Source organism: Pan paniscus, chromosome 2 (genome assembly GCF_029289425.2).
Source record: "Pan paniscus chromosome 2, NHGRI_mPanPan1-v2.0_pri, whole genome shotgun sequence".
Lineage (NCBI taxonomy): Eukaryota > Metazoa > Chordata > Mammalia > Primates > Hominidae > Pan > Pan paniscus.
In genome coordinates this window covers 161080973-161094496 of record NC_085926.1, presented here as the reverse complement: position 1 = coordinate 161094496, position 13524 = coordinate 161080973, and the positions used below count along the sequence as shown (strand labels likewise).

The following is a 13524-nucleotide window of genomic DNA, read 5'->3' as shown; positions in this document are numbered from 1 at the left end:
ATATACCCAAGAAAATCGAAAACAGAAGTCCACACAAAAATGTGTGCACAAAATGTTTATAGCAGCATTATTCATATAAGCCCAAAATGTCATCAAACTGAATATTCATCAATTGATGAATAAATAAAATGTGATATATTTATATAATAAAATATGATTTGACTATATAAAAAATTAAGCACTGATACATGCTACATATATGTATAAATTTTAAAAACATTATTTTATGTGAAATAATTTAGTCACAAAAGACTACATATTACAAGAGTCTATCATCTATCTGTCTATCTATCTATGTATCTATCTCTCTATAAAGAATAGGCAAATCAGTAGAAGCATAAAGCAGATTAATTATTTCCTAGGACTGATGATGCTGAGGGAAATGGAAGGAGATTGACTGCTAATGGCAGTGGGTTTTTTTGGGGGGAGGCATAGTGAAAATATTTTAAAATTAATTGAGGTAAAAGTATTTTACAAATCTGAACATATTAAAAACCATTAAACTGTAAATTTTAAATGAGTGACTTGTATGGTAGATAATTATACATCAATAAAGTTATTTAAAAACTAAGGTCCTATTATTCTAAAATTATTTTATAAATAATTACTTTCTATCATTTTTTTCTCTTACTATTAGAAACTACTTTCAATATCTTAAAACCACATTATAAATAGGCAAGATATAACTTCTTTGTTACAGTTTTACAGATGATGAATTAAGCTCAGATAATTTAAATTTTCCAAGCTCTCGTGGGAGCATCTGTAGGATATAAATTTAGGACACTGCACATTATTACAGAAGTTGACCACGGAAATCATGGGGTATATGAACAAATACCTAAAAGATGGGCATGATGGCTATAGGAGGATTTCACTCAAATTAAATAAGTTCAACTTTAACTGCTTGCTGTGGAAGATAGAGCCATTAAATTTTGAAGGTAAAATTAGAGACATAAATAATGATAAACAATACTGATAACCGTTATTCACACATTATTGGTTGAAATATAATTTTGTAATCCTTTTTGGAGTATAATTTAATGGTTCCTCTTTAAATTAAGAGTTTAAAATTAAGCAGTATGCTTGTAGAAATGTATTCTCCATAATATTGTATCTCTAAGACATTAGCTTGTTTTTCACCTTGACTACCACCCCAACATATACGTCCCTGTCATTTTCAACCAACCTTCTCAAAAGTCAAATTACTTCTCTTTTGCTCCTAAACATATCCGTCTTTAATCATTTTTAACCATATAGTCAGAAAGATTGTAAAAATATGTAAAGCAAGTGATGTGATCACTTAAAATTTTCAAAGTTCTTTTGAATTCACTTACACAATGCTAACTCCTTACCATTTCCTACAAGGCAGTACATGACCTGGCTCCTGATCTACACTTTCATTATCCACACTAAACTTCTAAACACAGTAACTTCTTTACTTTTATTTAGAAATTGGTCATCCTTTTTAGTATACTACCTTAACACGGTTCCCTCTGTTTAGAATACTACTCCTCTAGTATGTAGCGTTAACTAGCTTATTCTCTAGTTTATTGATATTTTGAGCTGTTGATTTTGTTGACATTTTATTAGTTTACTGTTTTTGATTTCATTAGATTTTGCTCTGATTTTTATTCCTATTCTTCTCCTAACTTTGTGCTTAATTTGCTTTTACTTTTCTAGATTCCAAAGATAACTGCATCCCACAAATTTTAAGTTAATTTCATTTAGTTCAAAATATTTTAACATTTCTCTTGAGACTTATTTTGATCCATGTGTTGCTTAGAAGTATTTTGTTTAATTTCTAAGTATTTGGAATTTTTAAAGCTATCTCTCTGTTATTGATGTTTGTTTATTTTCATTATGTCTGAGATAATATTTTGTGTGATTTCTCTTCTTTTAAATTTGTTATGTTGCATTTTATGGTCCCAAATGTGATCTGTCTTGGTGAATATACCATGTGAGATTGAGAAGAATGTGTGTTCTGACACTGTTGTATAAAGTATTGTATATATGTCAATTAGAGCTATTTGATTGATGGTGCCATTCAGTTCAACCGTGTCCTTATTGATTTTCTAACTGCTGGAACTGTCCATTACTGATAGAATGCTGTTGAAGACACCAGCTTGATAAAACAAAAACATCAGCCAACTTAAATTTAAAGGAGTTTAATTGAGCAAAGAATTATTCATGAATCAAGCAGTCTTCCAAGCCAGAGTAGGCTCAAATACTCCAGCACAGCCACGTGGTGGAAGATTTATGGACAAAAGAAGAAAAGTAACGTATAGAAAATGGAAATGAGGTACAGAAACAGGTAGATTGGTTACAGTTTGATGTTTTCCTTATTTGAACAGGGTTCAAACAGTTGGCTACATTTGATTGGCCAAAAGTTGGTGATTGGCACAAGTGAAAGTGGCATGTGATTTGGGAGGGACCAGGGGCAGAATGATAACTTAGGCTTTGTGTCCCCACCCAAATCTCATCTTGAGTTATAATCTCCACATGTCAAGGGAGGAAGGTGATTGGATCAAAGAGGTGGTTTTCCCCATAATGTTCTTGTAATAGTCAGTGAGATCTCATGACAGCTGATGGTTTTATAAAGGTCTCTTCCCCCTTCACTTTTCTCTCTCCTGCCACCATGTGAATAAACTCCTTGCTTCCCCTTTGACTTCCACCATGATTGTAAGTTTCCTGAGGCATCCCTAGCCATGTGGAACTGTGAGTCAATTAAACCTTTTGCCTTTATCAATTACTCAGTCTTGGGCAGTTCTTTATAGCAGTGTGAAAATGGAATAATACACTGAATTTAAGAGTTGAGTCAGAAACTGCTCTTTCATCAAATAGACTCTTTCCTGAGAACAAATACTACGTCAATCTTATTTAACTCTGTACCTCTAACTTCTGATACATGGCATGCCACAATATGCACTTTATAAATACTTCTGTAATACATAAAAGCCTTCAAAGAACATTCCAAGTGTTTTACTGAAAGCATTAATAGAAGTCACGACCGAACAACACCATTGGAAACACAATATTGCAGAGCCATGATTGTTCAGCAGCCTCTAGTGCTGAAAAGAATTGTCCTTGTCATTGAAAGAATAACAAAAATATCAGTATTTTCACTAAACTTCATTGAAAGAAACTTCATGAGATTAGAGGCCCAAAAGGTGGTATGGCAGCATTAGTAATTTACAGAAATCTTGAATTAGTCATTTTTCACATTTTAGTAGAAAATTTGCCACTGACTAATAAAAAGATGGTTACAATACACTACAATAAATCCTTCCTTCTTTCCTTCCTTCCTTTTCCTTCCTTCCTTCCTACTTTTTGTAACACTTTGAGAAATCTAAGCCCCGTTATTCATTATGATTGATTTCCTACTAACGGTTATGTGTGCTTACCTCAGGCAAGATTCATGATAAAAAATTATTCACATAAGTTGAAACCAAAAAATACTTGCCACATTTCAAGTTTTATGTACAACAGAGTAAAACATGATTTAATTAGAAACAAAAAGTTTGTTTCCTAAGACTGCAGTCAAGTAAAGTTTTGAATTTAGGGGACCAGATGGTTGTCTAAAATAGCACATATTTTAGAATCTTTTGTAGCAGCAAAGTAGACTTAAATCAACTTGTTGAGAGGTACACTTTACTCAGGTCAATCAACAGTTGCTACATCCAAGCTGACTGAAATTCAGTGAAATAAAAAATGTAACTCCTATATTCCAGACTTTTACTGAGATAAAACATACAAATTACTTCCCATTTCCTTGTTTATGGATTGGATAATGTAATAGAAATTTACTCAATAGTTTACAAAAATAGAAATATAAATACAAATAGTAGAAGCAAATATGAACTAGAAGAGATAATCGACAGCTAGATCAAATTGAAATAAAATCTTGATGATAGTCAGGATCCTTACATATTACACAAATATATTCTTACTATTAACATGTATATTAATTCAGGATTGGAAATGTGATTTATTTATAAAATTGGAGATAATCACATTCAATTAGAAGGAACTGAGAATTTAACTTCAAGGTCATTCAGAAAATATACTAAAATTATTAAACTGTTTATCATTGAAATCCACTAAAACTTAAATATTAGCAATTGCCTTGACTTCCCTGATCACGCATTTACTTGTATGGCATTGGCAATATGACTAAATGATTGCTGAGAACCTTTTTCATTTTAATATTACTTAACTCTATCATTTACCTCACCAGAGGAAAAGAATAAACTTCATTTATTTTTATTCATTTATTTGGCAAATAAATATCAAGCAGTTACATGCAAAAGAAACTTTTTGAGATGAGTGTGCTGAGGGAATAAATGCATCAAGTTCTTTTTCTCTTGGTACTTACATTTGATTGTGGATGGAAAGGCAGAAAATAAAGAAAGGTGTAAGTACTACTAATGTGTTTTAAAAAAGTAATGCAATGTACTAGAGAGCATTGGAGAATGGTTCTATTTTTATATGGGGCAAAACAAAGTGTGTTCAAGAGCAAAAGTGAGTTGAAGTGGAGAAAACACATGTTTAAAGTTGTCTTGTGGGTGTGCATTTGAAATAATTGGCTCTTCTATGACTGGCAATAATTATTATTTTAAAATTTTAACTGTGAACTTTGAGAATATGTTATTAGAACATGTTTCTTTCTTCATTGGAACATATTAGGACAAATTGCAAAATTAGGACAAGTTAAGAAAGCAAATAATAAAAGGCAAAACTAAACATGCTTTCTTAAAAACAAAATTCTTAACTTTGTTTTGAAGCTTTGAAGAATCTTTTTTTAATGCTGATGTCATGCAGATATTTGAGAGGGAATTTTGAAAATGCAAGGGAAATAAGATTAATCAACAACATTAACTTTTTAACACATGAGAAATAATATCTGTTATAGTTGGAGTAAAATGACAATGAATGTACAGATAAATTTATCCATTTTTATTTTATTTTCTGATTGTGAAGTAAGAGGAACTAATGCTGGAACTAATGAAAGAGGTAGTGAGATTAGGAGGTAAATCATCTGGACATATTAGTCCCATGGATAATATTAAAGATAACTAGAACAGTCTGGAAATAATTAAACAAGGCCAATTAATATTTATGTTGGAGAACCTGAATTTAAAGCAACATCAATCAAAAATGTGTTTGTCCTCATTTCTTCTGTTTCAATCTCTCCGATAAGAAAGAACTGTGCTCCATATATCTGGAAAGCAAGAATGAAATAATTTAAAGATATACTATTGAAATTTCAGTTAAGTAATATATTTAATTTTATTATGTTTTATATAATACAAACCATACATGTGGCATATATGTGTGTATGTTAAGCTGTATGTATAAGAAAAGTATCAGACAACAGTTTTTAAAATATACATGTTAGAGAAAAATGCTTATGTTTCAAGTGTGTTAGTTGATAGACTGAAAAATATTGCTAATATGAAGCAATTATATTTACTCTATCAAGTACAGGTTAGGAGCATAACTGATCAATAAGAAATTCCAGAATTTTTTTATATATAATCATATTATAATAATTTCTTTCTAATAATACAGTTGTTTTTATTGTATGTTTTTCTCATGCTTTGGTGATACATTTTTTACTACCTTTAGCCACTTTTCTATTGAATGTGAAAAGGAAGTGACATTTGTATATCTTCCTGTGTAAAAGATAAAAGAAAAGATATAAACATGCTACTTTTAATTTTTTAGTGTATGTTACTACTTTTTCTTTAGATTTGTGTCAGTTTTATAAAAATAATATTTTTAAAATGTCCGAATCCTTATAAGTTCATGCATATAACTTGCTACATAGATAGTTGGGAGTTTTGTGTTCTGAAATAACCTAAAAATAAAGAGATTACATATCGGTATCCTAGGTATCATTCTGTCTCAGAATCTTAAATGCTTTTTGGCAAGCTAACTACATTTTTGCCATTTATTTTTATTATATTTAAAATTGAACTACAAATAACTTTAATAGCAGTATGGGAATATTATAATATGTTTAATAATTCTTTAGTAATAAATTCATTGACAAATATCAGATTTTTTTAAACAAGGAATTTTTAGTAATTTTAAAACTGCATTCCTTAGAAGAGTAGTATGTATTTTTGTGTCTTGTTTAACGAGGTAAAATATACCAAATAATATCATAGGCCTCATTTTTTTTTCTAATTTCATGGAAGTAGCATAGAGATGTGTAGTTTTATCTCAATATTCATTTTTCTTCTTTTCACTTAGTAAGGTAAGAACAAATTATGCTGTGTTTAGTGCTACCTAGCTAGCAAAAACAGCCCCTCTTGCAGGAAAGACTTAATGTGTAATTTAGCGCTACTCAATGAGATATGAGGGAAAATGATATGTAAAATTTTTCAATTACATCCTTCAGGGGAAGCTTTTTTCTCCTCCCCATCCTAATCACTAGTATGAGAAGGGGTGCTGATGGACCAGCCTTGGCCTTGCAGATGAAGATGATGAAGGAAGAAGGTAAAAGGAAACTGTGTACCTGTGTGACCTCTGGTAGTTCAGGTGCCCTATCCTGTGGGCCACCTGTTAGCTTAAACTTTTGTATAATTGAGAAAATGAGGGTTTTCTCTTAATTAAGGCACTGTTGTTTGTTGTTTACTAAGGCAACCAAATAAATAGCCTAGCTAATAAAGAATGTGTACTTTCAAAATATTCAAATATGAGATCTGCAGATGTTGAAACACTGTAATTAATATATTCCCATTATTGAAGAATACAGTTTCTTAAAAATAAGTGTTTCTTCACTAAGATCGATTATATAATAGAACAGTAATGCCTCCATTTACATAACTTGACATGCAGATGCTTTGAAGCTGTTTTTTTCTTTAATACCTACAGACATGTTCTCGTAAATATAATCTACCATTTTCTTCTTGGTAATGTAGCAGATATATAAAGATTATTTCTAAAACAGCCTTCCTGCTTCCCAGTCCAAACCCAGGTCATTCTCTTCAGTCACCCTCTACCATATGGCTGCGTTTACCATCAGGTACAGTAGCCACAAATTAAATTCAAAGTCTCAGGAAAGCTAGCATTTCAAATCTTTTATCCTGGACTCAATGCTCTCTTTCTGAGGTCTCTCACCATTCCTCTCTACTTCCCAGTTTAAGGAAGCTATTTTTACTATACCCACATGCTAACAAACACAACTACTTATTCTCTTCTCCCTCTTCTCCCAGACAGGAAGAAAAAAAAACACTGAAGCGTTCTGTGGGTTCCTAATACATATACCCAGTTTGAGTCTGATCCTAAAAGAATAAAACTGACCATTTCAAAAGGAGGCAGTAGCTAAAATCAGATCGCAGATTGAACTATCAAATTGGTGAGCTAAAAGAAAACCAGACCTTACAGATTATTAATCAATAACTTAATTTGTTTTGCCTACATATAAGACATGGAAATATCATATAATTGTCAACTTTGACTCCTAATTAAAAAAAAACAGAGCAAAAAACTAAATAGGCTTGTTATAGTGTGTTTTATTGTGTTATATTATTTTGTCTGAGGGAAATTCCAGAAAAAATCTGGGTCAGAATTTCCCAAATTCTGTTCCCAGTTCTGAGACTCCAGTAAGTGAGAGGTGAGGTGCTAAGAACTGATGGTGCAGCAATAACTCACCTTCAGTCATAATTAGCTATATTAACTAACATTCACATTTACAGCATCAATAAATGAGTGTCATCTTCTTTATAATTATACTTTATTTGAAGAAATATTTAATGAGCTTTTACTGAATAACAAACCATTGTAGGACATTTCAAATATATTGAAATTATAAATTAATTGGCTTAGCTATGATGTATTTCTTTATAATTTGGTAATCAGCCAGGAAAAAATAAAGTTAATTTTTAGTCATTGTTTACATTTTGTTGTCCTCTTTGAGTTATTTAAACAGAACATGCCAAACACTTCTCTCATAGTACATAAAACACTATCTTGCAAGAGTTTCTTTCCCCTCCCAGCTGAAGCTCCAAGATAGTCAGGCCCAAATAAAAGTGACTTTCGAATTCATAGTCCTTCACACTGTGTTTGCCATACATTAGATGCTCAATCATTTTTTATGGAGTGACTAAATGAATTAGAGTCATTCATTGTACATAATTCTACAGTTAATATTAGAAGTATCTCCAGACATGCACATTTCAGAATTGAACTTCTGTCTGAATTAGAGCTTTGCAAAAATTTAGGGAGAGAAAAATATCCACATAAGGTGTAACATACAATGGGGAAGTTCTGATAAAAAGAAAAAAAATAACCCATTGGCACAGAGAACGTGAAATTTTCTTCAGAAGAAAGTCTAAAGGAGAGCTCTTAAAAGAGATATGACAATTATCTTTCAGGACAAAATCTTCCAGGACAAAATCTTCCAGGAAGATGTGCTGACTAGTTTCCAAAAATGAAGGAGCAAACCTAGAAATTCTAGGAACCTAGTAAGATTAAATGTTATTGAGTGATACTGAGGTAATTACATTTCTCAACTAGTCTTTTGCTGCAAGAAGTCAGTTTTCTATTCCAATAAATGGAATAGCAGACTCTGTGCCACAGAGAATTAGGAGAAACATCTCTGAAGCACAATGCATTACTCAACTAACGCATCAGCAGATACATTTAAATCTGATCACCCACAATACACTTTATATATGTCCAATAATTTTATGGTACTTCATAAATGTATCCAATAAATCAGCCCAAAAACCACAACGAATTATTTTTCCCTTTGCTGTTGTTTTTGTGTGTTTGTTTTATTTCCCCACTTGTCTTTGATTCATCACTTGTTATTCACAGGTGCATTTTTGTACTTTTTGAGTTTGAAAAATATGTGAGACTCTTGCATTGTTCTTGTAAGTTAGATCATCAACATGATCATTATATAAAATATAATAGTTTTTGTAAACTAGTTTTTTGGAAAACTAATTGTGGTGGCTGTTTTTACTATAAAATTTTACTCCACTAAGAGTATGTCAGTATTTGTACAACTAAATAACTAGAAGGTTTTAGCAGAATATAAATGGGTATTATGTATTATGTCACTGAACTTCTCAAATAAGTAGAGGTCATTAGCATGCTTTGTGTAGCTCTAGCCAACCAACGATTTCACTTTAAAATATTTAACTTTCTAATAATGACCTTGTGACTAAGCAGATCATATTACTTCTAAAATTGATAAACACAAATATCCCTTATGAACTGATATTCTTACATTTGATTATACTTTCTGCTGTCACAAAATTATATATGAACAATGACTATTATAATCTCTATTTTGCTATATATGTTACAGAATACTAAAAATAAGCATGATACAGACTTTTTCATACACAGAATTAGAATTGTGTAACAAACATCAATTTTTCAAATAGAGCTTGAGGCAATTTCTGAATTTAGACTTACTTAATTTCTCTCAGCATCATGTACCCAATTTTGTTAAAATGAAATAGCAATGCCTTTATCATAGGGCTGTTTTGAAAATTACACAAAAAACATTATATTTTTAGCTTGTCACTCCTGGGTCTTCCACGAATGATGATGACACTTTACTCCTTCTTGACATTATTTCTAGTGAAATAAAGTGAGCTTACATAAATCTGTATTTAAGAATAAAGTTAGTGGTTTTATTCATGTTATCCAAGAAGAAAGAAACAGCATTCACCAAATATTTAATGAGACCTCTAATACAATATTCCCTTTACTGGGAATATAATAGGGAATAAGGAGAGCAAGGTGCACCTTCTAAATAGGCAATGGCGAATTCAGGTAAATATGATTGTGTAATGGTGAAACACAAAGAGGATTTTGACAGAGAGCATTCCCCAAAACGGGGCACATTTTACTTTGGAAAGGATTTCAGGTAGGACGTAAAAGAAGATATAATTATTTCAGCTAAAACTAAATTATGAGAGGCAGCTTGTCATGTAAATATGTAGAAGAAAATAATTTTAGACAAAGGAATGTGCAATTGGAAATCTCCCAACATAAAAATGAACTTACTATTTTTTATAATCAGAAAGTAGGTTCATGTGTCTTGATTGCAATAAAGTATATTGTCAACAAGTTGGTGGGGACCATATCACACAGTGCTCTGTAGTAAATGCTGTGGAGTTGGAGTTTAGTCTAAGAGAACAAGAGTGCTACTAGGTGGTATTTGCTTATTTTTTCAAAGGAGATTGTTGCTATTGTGGATAAAATGCATTTTGAAGGGGCAAGTGAAACAAAAAAAATCGGAAGTTTCATTCATAGATCCTGATAATCAAATCAATTTCAAAAGATAAACTCATTGACATGAATAGACAATTAAAAAATGAGGTACTTTTGTGGTTCATAAGTGTGATATATGAGTTTTCATGCTCATGTATGAGATGTGCCTCCCTCAAAGCTTAGGACTTCAGCACATTTGCCTAATACGAAAAAGACAAAGAAACAAAACCAAAATATATAAATGTAAAAAACAACTTTTATAAACAGGTCGATAGCAAATACATAATATGCAGACTTTAAAGACATTTTAAAAATCAATGGATTCTTCAGTGCGCAAAATAAGTAATTTATAGGAGAATAAACATAAAATTTATAGATGGACTTCTCTTCATCTTTATAGAGATATAGAAAGAATAACTGGGATATTTTTGGACATGTGATTATAGGAAGACATCCTTGAGGAGAAGATAATTCAACTAAGAACTGAACAATTATAAAAAGCCATGAACAAAGTGCTTTCCACAATATTTCACAGATACAGCTAGCTAGATGCCCAGGAAGAGTCAGAAAACAATATGAAGATAGGCAAAAATTTCAGAATTTCACAGTGGTCTGAATTATGGAGCCCCAAAAAAGAAATTTTAATTCTTGTCTGGACACCATGAAATTGATGTCATTTATCAACTACAGTTATGAAGAGGGCTATTAACATAATTGCTGCTATTTTTGCAATAATGTGATGAACTACCAAAACAAGCTGAAATTCAGCAACATTCATTCTCTTGGACTATAAATATTTGTTTCTGTCTTGCTGTATATTATATACATAATCTATTTAAAAGTTCATTTAAATTTTTTTTAGATTATCACGTCTTTAGTTACCATATATTTAAATAAAAATACATACTTTTATGAAGATGTCCTATTGTAAAATAAATTAACTATAACCAACTTCTGTAAATGTTTTCCTTTCTCTCCAGATGTATAAAGAACCTCTGAAAGAGTCCCAGTTTTACATTTCAAAGTCTTTTGCCTTCTATTTTTTATTGTGTTGGGTTGGAGTGGAGGATATTTGATGGAGAATTGATTCTGAAACTTGCCAAAATGTGGATAATACTTTGCTCATTTTCCATTGTGGGTTATCACAAAGAAGAGTTTCACTTTTAATCATCTATTTACAGGTATGGCAATAGCTATTTTCTTTTTCTTTTTTTTATTTTAGGTTTTATTTTAGGTACATGTGAAGGTTTCTTGTATAGGTAAACTAGTGTCATGTGGGTTTGTTGTACAGATTATTTTATCAACTAGGTATTAAGGAAGCTCAGTACCCAATAGTTATATTTTCTGCTCCTCTCCCTCATCCCACTCTCCACCCTGAGGTCGACCCCAGTGTCTGTTGTTTCCTTCTTTCTGTTAATGAGTTCTCATCATTTAGCTCCCACTTATAAGTGAGAACATGTGCTATGTGTTTTTCTGTTCCTGTGTTAGTTGGCTAAGGATAATGGCCTCCAGCTCCATTTTTGTTTCCCTCTCCAGCATCTGTTTTTTTTTTTTTTTTATTTTTAGTAATATCTATTCTGACTGGTATGAGATGGTATCTCATTGTGGTTCTGACTTGCATTTCTGTAATGGTCAATGATGTTCAGCTTTTCTTTTCATGTGCTTGTTGCCCACATGTATGTTTTGTTTTGAAAAGTGTTTGTTCGTGTCCTTTATCCACTTTTCAATGGGGTTGTTTGCTTTTCTCTCGTAAATTTGTTTAATTTCCTTATAGATGTTATGACCTAGCAGCTGTACCTTTTTTAATTTCAAGACACTCAATAAACTAAGAACCAACAGCACAGTTGATGTGTCTTTCCATGACACCTGCCATCTTTCCTCTCTTCATAGCTATAAGAAAATATTTTGGAAGAAGAGTTGCTGATAAATGCCACTTAGGGAATCTCTGAGCATCTGTTATTATAAATGGTTGACTAAAATTTAGGGTAAAGCATCCTATTAAAAATAAAGTTAAGAACTTTATGTAGAACTTTAAAATTTGTCCCCCAAATCCTGTTGTATGTCAACATATTATAAAATAAATTGTAAATATCATAACTCAGCAAAAGAACATCATCTAAAACTCATTAAGAATTTAATGTTGAGTATATCAGTGACACACAAATCATGAGGCAAGATGGTTTAAATATGTTACAAATAATAATAAATAATCATACCCTCTGGGTTTAAATTCTTTATCACCCTGTATGTACTGCCACTCAACACTTGACTTCAGGGCCATAATCCTTAGTGAACCCATCTAACATCCACCTAAAATAAAGGTTTAGAGCCACTCTTCTATGCTTAACAAATAGCCTTAAGCATCATGAATAAACAGAGACAGGCTAGCTCCTTTTTGCTCTATAGCCTTAAGTAGTTCTGACCATGACTGGAAAGACATAGCTGCAAGCAGCCTGATCTTTTTTTAACATCTTGACTTTTTGCAAGGTATTTCTAAAATATGTTACTAATATGTACTTCTTGGTTGTTTTACTAATATTTGAAAGAACTAAAGTTATTATTATTCACGTTTCATTTGAAACTACAGAAGCAATAAAAACAACAAAGTTCCAATATAAAATCCATTATTAAATAGCTTTCAACATAATAGATTATTTACTACAAAATAGCAAAGTCTAGTTACTAATAGTTTCCTACTAGAATGACATTTTTTTCTTTTTGCCACATTTTAGGTTAACTCTATTTGTTTTAATCCCAATTTTATTTTGCATTTCCCTAAGTACTAAAAATACCAGTAGTGTCAGCAGCAATTTGCTACTTAACAAAGCTCCAAGTAACACTGTAGTATGCCACTTGCTAGTAGTGCTATGTTTTATCCAGAGGAGATTAAGAGGAGGTGCTAGAATCCAATTATGAAGTGGTAGAATTTCAGCACTTAATTCCCAAGTGCTACTGTCAACATAAATTCACTATCCCTGTGTTTCCATAACTGTCTGCCAGGCACTGAAACTGTGACATAGCATATCTCATGTGACTATGTGACTTCATGGGCTCGATTAGCTCCAAATGATTGTGCATAAAATTTCCACTCATTATGTAAAGGTGTCAACTTTGGCTGTAAGATTTCCTTGTTTTAAAAATAGCATAATTTTCTCACCTATCGTGTGCATTTCCTACACATAAAAGGTAATCTGTAGTTGCACTTTATCAGTCTGCTGAATAGTGTCAGCAAGATTATATATAACGTATTTTTTGGCTCCTCTCTGTAACACATTTAATATTTTTAAA

The 13524-nt window shown here is 31.6% G+C and overlaps 1 non-coding gene across 1 annotated transcript; it reads left to right on the top strand.

Moving 5' to 3' along the window:
• The first annotated feature begins 10344 nt into the window (after positions 1 to 10344).
• Positions 10345 to 10447, top strand: LOC112439505 (small nucleolar RNA U13). Its single transcript, XR_003027779.1, has one exon. It is a non-coding gene; the product is annotated as a small nucleolar RNA U13 (small nucleolar RNA).
• The last annotated feature ends 3077 nt before the right edge of the window (positions 10448 to 13524 follow it).